The following is an 8643-nucleotide window of genomic DNA, read 5'->3' on the forward strand; positions in this document are numbered from 1 at the left end:
CGTCCCCCCCCCAGAAGCCAGCCAGGGGCGGCTTTTCTTCTTCTTCTTCTTCTTCTTCTTCTTCTTCTTCTTCTTCTTCTTCTTCTTCTTCTTCTTCTTCTTCTTCTTCTTCTTCTTCTTCTTCTTCTTCTTCTTTTTTTAAGGCTCTCTGGCAAAGTTTTATTAAAGGAAAACTTTCTTGTTTACTTCTCACCAGTCTGTTCTGGCGTGCTTCTAATAATATCAGAATCACCTGGGTCAATGATAGCCAGTGTGCATACGCTGTAGTATTTTCCACACGCTGTACCCAGTTCAATATTAGTGCCACTGTACTGATGGACACCAGTTTTAGCCAATATTCTAGCAGTTTTAGACATAGTATTCTAGTTCAGATTTCCTCAAAGCTGGGCAGCTGTTAGTGAGGACAGCCAACTTTGCGTTGCCTTGTCTGATCATCTTCAGAGTCTGTTTGTATCCCAGCACATACGTTCCACTTTTCATAACAAGCTGGAACCTAGAGTTGATCAACTCCAGAGACTTTTTCATCTTCTTTGCAGCCACCATCTTCATGCCTTAGGTACAGGACAACCCCCAACCAAAATCAGCCGATAAGATGGCCGGGGAAGGAAGATAGGCCAGGGTCTTCTTGATGGTGCAAAGTCCACTCACACATTCCAGGGCTTACAGTCTTCCTGGAGTCAGCAGACAGGAGGGCCCCAGACTGAACGCTCATGTCTCACGATGGTTTACAAGGGAGCTTACCATCTTCATCTGGCCATGTGGTGTTGACAACCCTGGGGTACTGTGAGCATGTTTGGGCATCATCACAGCAAACACTCAGACGCTATTTAGATATGATGGGCATGCCACGAGGGCATGTGACCTCCCCTCGCTGGCCCTGTCTCGTAGGTCCACGAGCTTAGGAGGCTTCACTTTTTCCCAGGCTCAGAAAATTGCATAGCAGGTGCGATGACCTTAGTGTCATCTGCGTGGCCCGCAGGAAGTCGTGAAGGCTAAAAGGCACCCGTCTGTCGTCTTGCTCTGTAAGCACTGTCACAAGGAAGCATTTATCTGATGAATCTCACTAAACGCTGCTTAAAGGAGTGGGGGAAGGGGTTACGATATTACGGGCTAGTGAGGTACACATTGTCCAAGATGGGTGAGCAGAAGCCCATTGGGCTTCCCTATCAGAGCATGGGAGGTGGCGAGAAGAGAGGTTGGTTAGAGAGAGGGGAAGGGGGCCCAAGATTTTTAAGCCAAGAAAGAAACGGGCCTATGACTCACTCTCTGTATGTTATTCCAGCCCCTTGTGATGGCAGCATAGCCGAGCTGCCAAGGGCTCTTCACATTGAAGTTTAGTGCTGCTGGAGTAATATTTAACCACCCTGCTCTAAAGACCCCACTGGCAACCCTGCTTTATAATTTTGTAAGTCCATGCTAAAGGGGCACCCTTCTCACGGGTCTTTTTTTTTTTTTTTTTTTTTTTTTTTTTTTTTTTTTTTTTTTTGATGTGTGTGTGTATTTGTGTGTGTGTCCTGTTGCAAATTCCAATATTTACTGCTGCTGTTCTTGAAGGACCTCAGTCCTAAGGGCTTCTCTGAAGGGCACATGGGTAAAGGTTGCTAGGACCCGGGAAGTGTAAATTATGTGGTCTATCTCTGCCCTGGTCCCATTCGTGCAGAAGGCTGAGTTCATCCCGGTGGCTGGCCCCCCCCCCCCCCCCGCAGCCGACTCAATGGCCTGGCAGCATGGAGCCACAGCCTGAAAGGTGTGTCCCCTTTTGACACCACGTCAGGTGTCGGGGAGGTCATTCTGGGCACAGTGACTCATCTCCTACTTTGGGCCTGGAAAGAAAGAGTCAGGGCAGGGCCCGCACCTTCCTGCCTTGCAGGCTCTGCTCACACACATGTCGTCGCTTCCAGCAGGTGTTTTATGAGCAGTCGTGTGTCTCTGCCACCCAGGCTTGGGGCAGTGAAGCAGGTGCTCGTGAGCTGGGCATGTTTCCGGAAACCACTACACGGTTCTCTGCCTGAGTAACTGGCAGCCCTGGGCTGTTCCCAGAGATAATGTGAGTCATCCCAGCTTGGCACCTTGCTGGAGCAGGCACCTTAGTCCTGCTTTGATTCTTCCTCCTGTCCTGCCCTGGGACGGGTAGATATTATTACCCCATTTTACATGTGGGAAGATGGCGCTTCCAGAAATGCCAGAACGTAGCATGAAGCTCCTGGGTGCAGATCTGAGCGTGAGGGCTTTTTTTTTTTTTTTAAATATTCCATAAAGTCTCCTGGCTAACACATGATCCAAGGCCACAGACACAAAAGACTATTCATTTCTAAAAATAAGGTTGATTTTTTCCCCCTCGTCCTATTAAAGGACAACATGCATATTTTTGATTTAGGCCAGGGTCAGCCCACCTTCCTAACCCAATGGGAGGGTGGACTGGAGTTGGTGCATGGTGGAGTGGCCTCAAGATCTTTTCTCTCTTCTTCCTTTGTGTGGTATTGTCTGGCTCCCACCCTGGCAAACTGCAGACATTTCCTATTATTGCACATTCCTGAGTGGGGCCACATCCTGGAGACAGCGTTTGTTTTCATGGCTGCTGACAGTGTTCCAGAAGCAGGCTGGTTTTGCAGGGCATCATGGCCTTCTCATCAGCCACAGGCCTCCTCTTTAGCCCCTGATCAATGGCCAAAAGTCTGTGCTAGCTTACAGACATACAGGCAGAGAAGGCCTTCCGATTGGGTGGCTCAGCTTTACCGTGGACCCTGCCATTGTCCCCAGGACCATCTTGCTTCACATCCTGACCTGCCGTCGGCACGTGCTTGCCATGAAAGTAGTTTCCTGTAGTCATACTCATGAGGTTGGTTTCAAGGCCACTATTTGGGGAACACAGTACTTGACAGACCTGGGAAGAATGAGCCTCAGTTGAGGAATTACAACCATCAGATTGGCCTGTCAGCATTGTATGGAGGAGTCTTTTCTTGATTGTTAATTAATATAGAAAGCTCCAGCCCACCATGGGCAGCACCGTCCATTGGAGGGTGGCCTTGAACTGCATGGAAAAGAGAGATGAACTTGAACTTGGGAGCAAGTTACAAAGCAACATTCTTTCATGGTTTCCGTCTCAAGCTTCTGCCTTGGGGTCCCCCGAGGATGGACTGTAGTCTATAAAATGAAGTAAACCCTTTTCTTCCCACAGTTACTTTGTCCATGGTGTTCATCACAGCATGAGAAACCAAGCTAAGCCTGGTTGTCACCGGTTTCAGGAGGCTGCTTGGGGGACCTAGTAGTAGCCTATGAGGAAGGGCGTCCACTGGCAGTGGATGAAGAATCTTACTTGGAGAGAGGTAATCAGAACTGGGGAGGTTAGCATGCAGTGAGCCCCCCTCAGCTCCCGGGATAACTGACTGGAAGCTCTCTCCAGAGACTGTCTTCTGACACCTTGGACTGAACCCTTGGCCTGAGGGGTCTGAAGACATACCAAGCTATTCTGAAGTTGTGGTGAGTCAGTTTCTTCTCCAAGCCCCGACTTCTGGGTCACAGCAGAGAAAGAGAGAGAGAGAGACAGCCTGTGCTCCAGTATGTGCCTCAAATCCTTGGAGGGCAGGATCTTTTCTCTAAGCCCCCCCTCGGATAATATTTGCTGGGTAAATAGATCATTTCTGATATTCACATGGCAGCTCCCTCAGACAAACCCCGGGCTTGAAGAACTCAAGATATATTTTTGTTTGGTTTTGGCTCCAGGTGCTGACGGCTGTGAGCACATCTCTGTTCCCACCATGGATCACTGCTTATCAGCAGTGGCACCTTGGGGACTGAAAGTACAACTGAGAAAGCTCAAGACCCATCACCTTCAGAATCACAGCAGCACGTGTGCATGCGTGCTTGTGTGTGTGTGTGTGTGTGTGTGTGTGTGTGAGTGTGTGCATGCGTGCGTGCGTGTGTGTGTGTGTGTGTGTGTGTGTGTGTGTGTGTTTAACACACACACTCAAATTTCTGTCTTTTAGTAAGAGAAACCTTGGCTCAAGAGGCTGCTGTCAATATACCTAAGAGGTGGCCAGGTTTCTTTATGGTCTTTCTGGGGCTGTAGACCTCATGAAGAGGAGCCCAGCAGCGAATGAGTTCTTGCAGACATTTTACTCCAGGAGAACAAGATGGTAGGCTCCTTTGTAGAGCTAGGACACCATCCACATCTTTTTTTTTTTTTTTTTTTTTTTTTTGAGACAGGGCTTCTCTGTATAGTCCTGGCTGTCCTAGAACTCACTTTGTAGACCAGGCTGTCCTCGAACTCAGAAATCTGTCCGCCTCTGCCTCTGCCTCTGCCTCTGCCTCCTGAGTGCTGGGATTAAAGGTGTGTGCCACCATGCCCGGCCATCCACATCTTTCGGCTCCTCTCTGCTCTAAGTGACTTTTTCTTTCTGGGACTTTCTTTTTGACTTAGAGACACTCCAAGAGGCATGGTGCATGAGGGTAGAGCTTAGCTCGTCAGAGGGGCTGCCCACACCTGCTGAGTCACTCATAATGACCTCTCAGATGTCATTTTCTTGCTAAGACATTAGAAAAATTTTCTGCTTCTGAGTCACAAGCAAACACTGTAATTCAACAATCTCCTCGAGTTATTCAAGGAACATCAATGCATCCGACCAGGGGCAGATGAAATCAATGAGTCTTCTGAGAAGTGGATAAATTTCATTTGCCAAGTGGGAGTCGGGGAGTTCTGTGTGACCCCTTGGGGAACAGCTCCTGGGGGGGAAGTCTGGAAGCGGCTGATTGGGGGCTTCATTGACACTGCTCTTTTCTTATCTTCTAGGCTCCATTCCCATAATAGACCCCAGAGTCATCCCGGAAAAGGCTTGCTACAGCCATCTTCTTGTGGCCTGGTGATTGAGAGCCTGCAGGGAAGGTGTTGCTGGGGAAGGGCTGCCTGCTCCTGTTTAGGAATCAGAGTCTCTGCTTCGTGTCCCACCTTGCATGCTAAACAGAGCCACCTCTCCTGCCCTCCGTGCCCCCAGAGCAGCGTCAGGTGAAACTTTGCACCTGAACTCAGTCGTTGCTAACCTGCCCTTGCCATATTCATTCCCTGGGGGTCAGAGAATAGCCTTGTCATTCATCACAGAGGGCCACTTTTCCCGCACTCACCACAGTTTGGGGCGAAGGGGTCACTTTCAGACTGGCAAGAGATCAGACCTGAGAGAGACATTGTGCTCTATGGGATGCTGCTCATCTGCATCTTGAGCTTCCATTGCTCTGAGTGAGAAGTTGTCCTATGTTCCTCAGTTGACGAGCAGTCGAAAGTTTGTTCCCTGAGAGAACAGGTATTCTCATAGGCAAGGAGCCGAGAGACAACGATCTACGTTTCTAAGTTCTGTGCATGTATTCTCATCCCTGCCGGTGTCACTCAGCGCTCTGTGCACCTGAGTATCAGGGACAACTGGGAGTCTTTGTCCACATGTGGTATCCATTCAGAGAGCCACATCTAGTCCTCCACAGAGCTTGGGACACTTCTGAGGTGTGGGGGTCGGTCATACTGCTAGCTTCTCCAAAGAGACTTGTGATTTTGAGACTGTTAGTCCATTTTTGCAGATGAAGAAATTCTCAGCCAGGGAGAAGATAGGCCCCTCGAAGGGGCAGCCCTGGGGGCCTGCCAGCCCTCTCCTGCCCAGCATCTACCTCCACCCCAGCTTTCCTGCAGCCAGCATCCAGAGCTGAGCACTGAGCTGAGACTGGGTAAACACTGTTGATGATACAGGAATCAAAGCAAACAAGGACTCTCTTTTTGCCAACTGCCCCATTAACAGAAAAGCCTTTTAAGGGCCCATCTGGAAGCCAGGCTTTCCCCTCCCTAAGCAAACTGAGATGACCAGGAGGAATGTGCTCAAGTGAGGGCCGCTGTGGGGGGACCCAAGCAAACTGGGTCCTGGTCATACTGTGAAGAATGAACGAACACAAGGAGATCAAAAAAGGGTCGTTGGAGCCAGCCCTGCAAGGCAGCGAGCAGCCACACGGGCCCCTTTCAAGGCTTCTGCTCAGAGGCCGGGGCTACCACCGACATGGCTTCCCCACAATAGCTCACTGTGGCTGTTGCCCACCCAGGTGAGCCTGATGGCCAAGTTTCTTGGAACACTTTCTTCTTTCAACTTAGACCACCTCTCAGGGGGTGGAGGAAGGCATCCTTGAGCACGGGCTACCCACCATTACAGGGGCACTCTCTTGAAAGAACCCATTATGGGCTTGAAGGAAACCTGGGCTCTGAGTCGGGCTACACAAACTCACCCAGCTGCTGGTGAACTCTTAACAGACACCGCTGGGACCCTGTTGTGTCCCCCTTCAGGGTCTCAAAGTTGATTGAGACCAGCAGCCGGGAGGGAAGGCATACATCTGAGTAATTAGCAAACAGCTGCCTGTGGCCACTTCTGTCCTCTAATCCTGAGGATGTGAGGGGCTTTGAGGGCCCGGCAGATGCCTTTCAGCCACCAGGGTTCCGAAGAGCCATCAAGAGTGAAGGAATAAGGAGGCAAAAGAATGTGCCGGCTTCTGAATCGATGCTGCATGCACATATTAGATGAATTATATTTTACAGATTGATTTTGTAGATCATAGGAGGCAGATGCCACAGTGCACGCAAGAAGTCAAAGGACAGTTTGTGGGAATTGGTTCTGTCCTCTGTCCCGTGAGGACCTGGGGGTTTGAGTTCATGTTGATGAGCTTGGTAGACGCCGCTCATCCATCTTCCTGGCTCTTATTTAATCCTTTTGAGACAGAACCTCACTACGTAGCCCATGGTGGTCAGCTCTAACTTGTGGTAATCCTCCTGTCCCTGCTTCGCCAGATGACAGGATGACAGGTGTATTACCAACACACCAACTTGTGTGTACCTCTTGTTTCTCTCTCTCTCTCTCTCTCTCTCTCTCTTTCTTTCTCTTCTTTCTCTTCTCTCTCTCTCTCTCTCTCTCTCTCTCTCTCTCTCTCTCCCTTCCTTCCTTCCTTCCTTCCTGCCTTCCTGCCTTCCTTTCTTTCTTTTCTTTCTTTCCTTCCCTTTTCATGTGTGTGCCTATGGGGATGTATGTGTCTGTGGGGTATATATATGTCTGGCTTCCTGTGTGTGATTGTACATGTGTGTTTGTGCACCTGGATATCTGATTTTAATATCAGGAATCTTTTTCAATTCTTCCATCTTATTCTCTGAGACAGGGTCTCTCAGTCAAACCCAGAGCTTACCAGTCTGGCTGGTCTTGCTAGCCAGCTTGCTCTGGGGATTCCCTATCTTCCTCCCAAGGCTGGAATTACAGGTGGGTTTCCACACCCACCTGGGACTTCCCATGGGTTCCGGAGATCTCAACTCTGGTCCTCTGTGTACACAGCTCTCCCACTGCTTAGCTATGTCCTGAGTTTTACACATTCCCCTCATCCTGGCTGTCGGTGGTTGGGACAAGGACATCTGAGAATCGTGTGGTCATTCAGACCTCTGAAGTAGGTTCCAAAGCTACAGAAACAAAGCCCACACTGACTTTGTAGAGAGGCCTCTCTCGGGTGGCAGCAGTGCCTGTTGCACATCGTCACTTCTGTGGTTCTATTAGCTAGCCAGTGACCAGCCTCACAGTGCTCTCCGCTAGGATATCTCCTACCACTCATGGACCACCAGGACAAAGACAAAGCTAAGACCGAATGCGGATGTGATATTTCATTCAGTACTCACACTCTGCATTTGGATTTGTCAGCAATGCCAAGTTCACCCATTACAGCAGCTGGGATTGGGGTCTGGGAATGGGTGCCCTGCTCAGAAGGCGTTTAACCCGGTCCTCTGGAGAAAAGGTCCTTTCCAAGGCCTGCCTCTCTTCTGTCTGGAACCAAGGCCTTTCCACAGGCTGATTCAACACCCCGTGGAGGGAGAGGCTATTCTCCTGTCTCTGCCTCCTTAGTCACCTCCCTCTGCCTTGAGTGCCCCACTGAGTCTAAGGAAAGTTCCTTAGATACAGCCCCTGGAACAGACCCTGGAAAAATAGAATGTCGGGGTTTGTTCCATCAGAGTAGGAACTAGTCTGTGGGCAGGCAGCAGGGATATGAATGTCTAGCCTTAGGTTTAGCACACTTGAGTCCACATCCCACGGGATGGCTCCTCTGGCCGGTTACAACATAGGTTTCTCAGATCAAACTCTGGAAAACGGCCTGGAGAATTTGAGACCAGGTATCCCAGGCTGGCCTTGAACTAGCTATGTAGCTGAGGACAGTCTTGAACTTCTGATCCTCCTGCCTCCACCTCCATATGCTAGGATTATAGACATGCACCACAATGTCTGTTTTATGCAGTGCTGGGAATCCAACCCAGGGCTTTATGCATACCAGGTAGGCACTCTACCAAACTGGCCACTATCTCCATCCCTGCATTTTCCTCTCTCAATGGTGATCTATTTCTGTTTAAAAGATTTATTCTATTTCTAGTTATGTATCTGTGTATGTGTCTGCGAGGGGCCTGGGCACCTATGAGCACAGGTGCCTTGGGAAACTGAAGATGTTGCATTCCCTGGAACTAGAGTTACAGTTGTTTGTGAGCTGCCTGACCTGAGTGCTTCGAACCAAACTGGTCCTCACCAGGGACAGCGCTCACACTCACCCTTAGCCACTGAGCCTCCTCTCGGCCATGAAATAGCAATTTCTTGAGTGCTC

At 49.8% G+C, this 8643-nt stretch overlaps 1 pseudogene; it reads right to left on the reverse strand.

The window, feature by feature from the left end:
* Rpl30-ps5 (ribosomal protein L30, pseudogene 5) lies at positions 141-609 on the reverse strand (annotated as a pseudogene).

The sequence above is a fragment of the Mus musculus genome, chromosome 2, assembly GCF_000001635.26.
Source record: "Mus musculus strain C57BL/6J chromosome 2, GRCm38.p6 C57BL/6J".
Taxonomy (NCBI): Eukaryota; Metazoa; Chordata; class Mammalia; order Rodentia; family Muridae; genus Mus; species Mus musculus.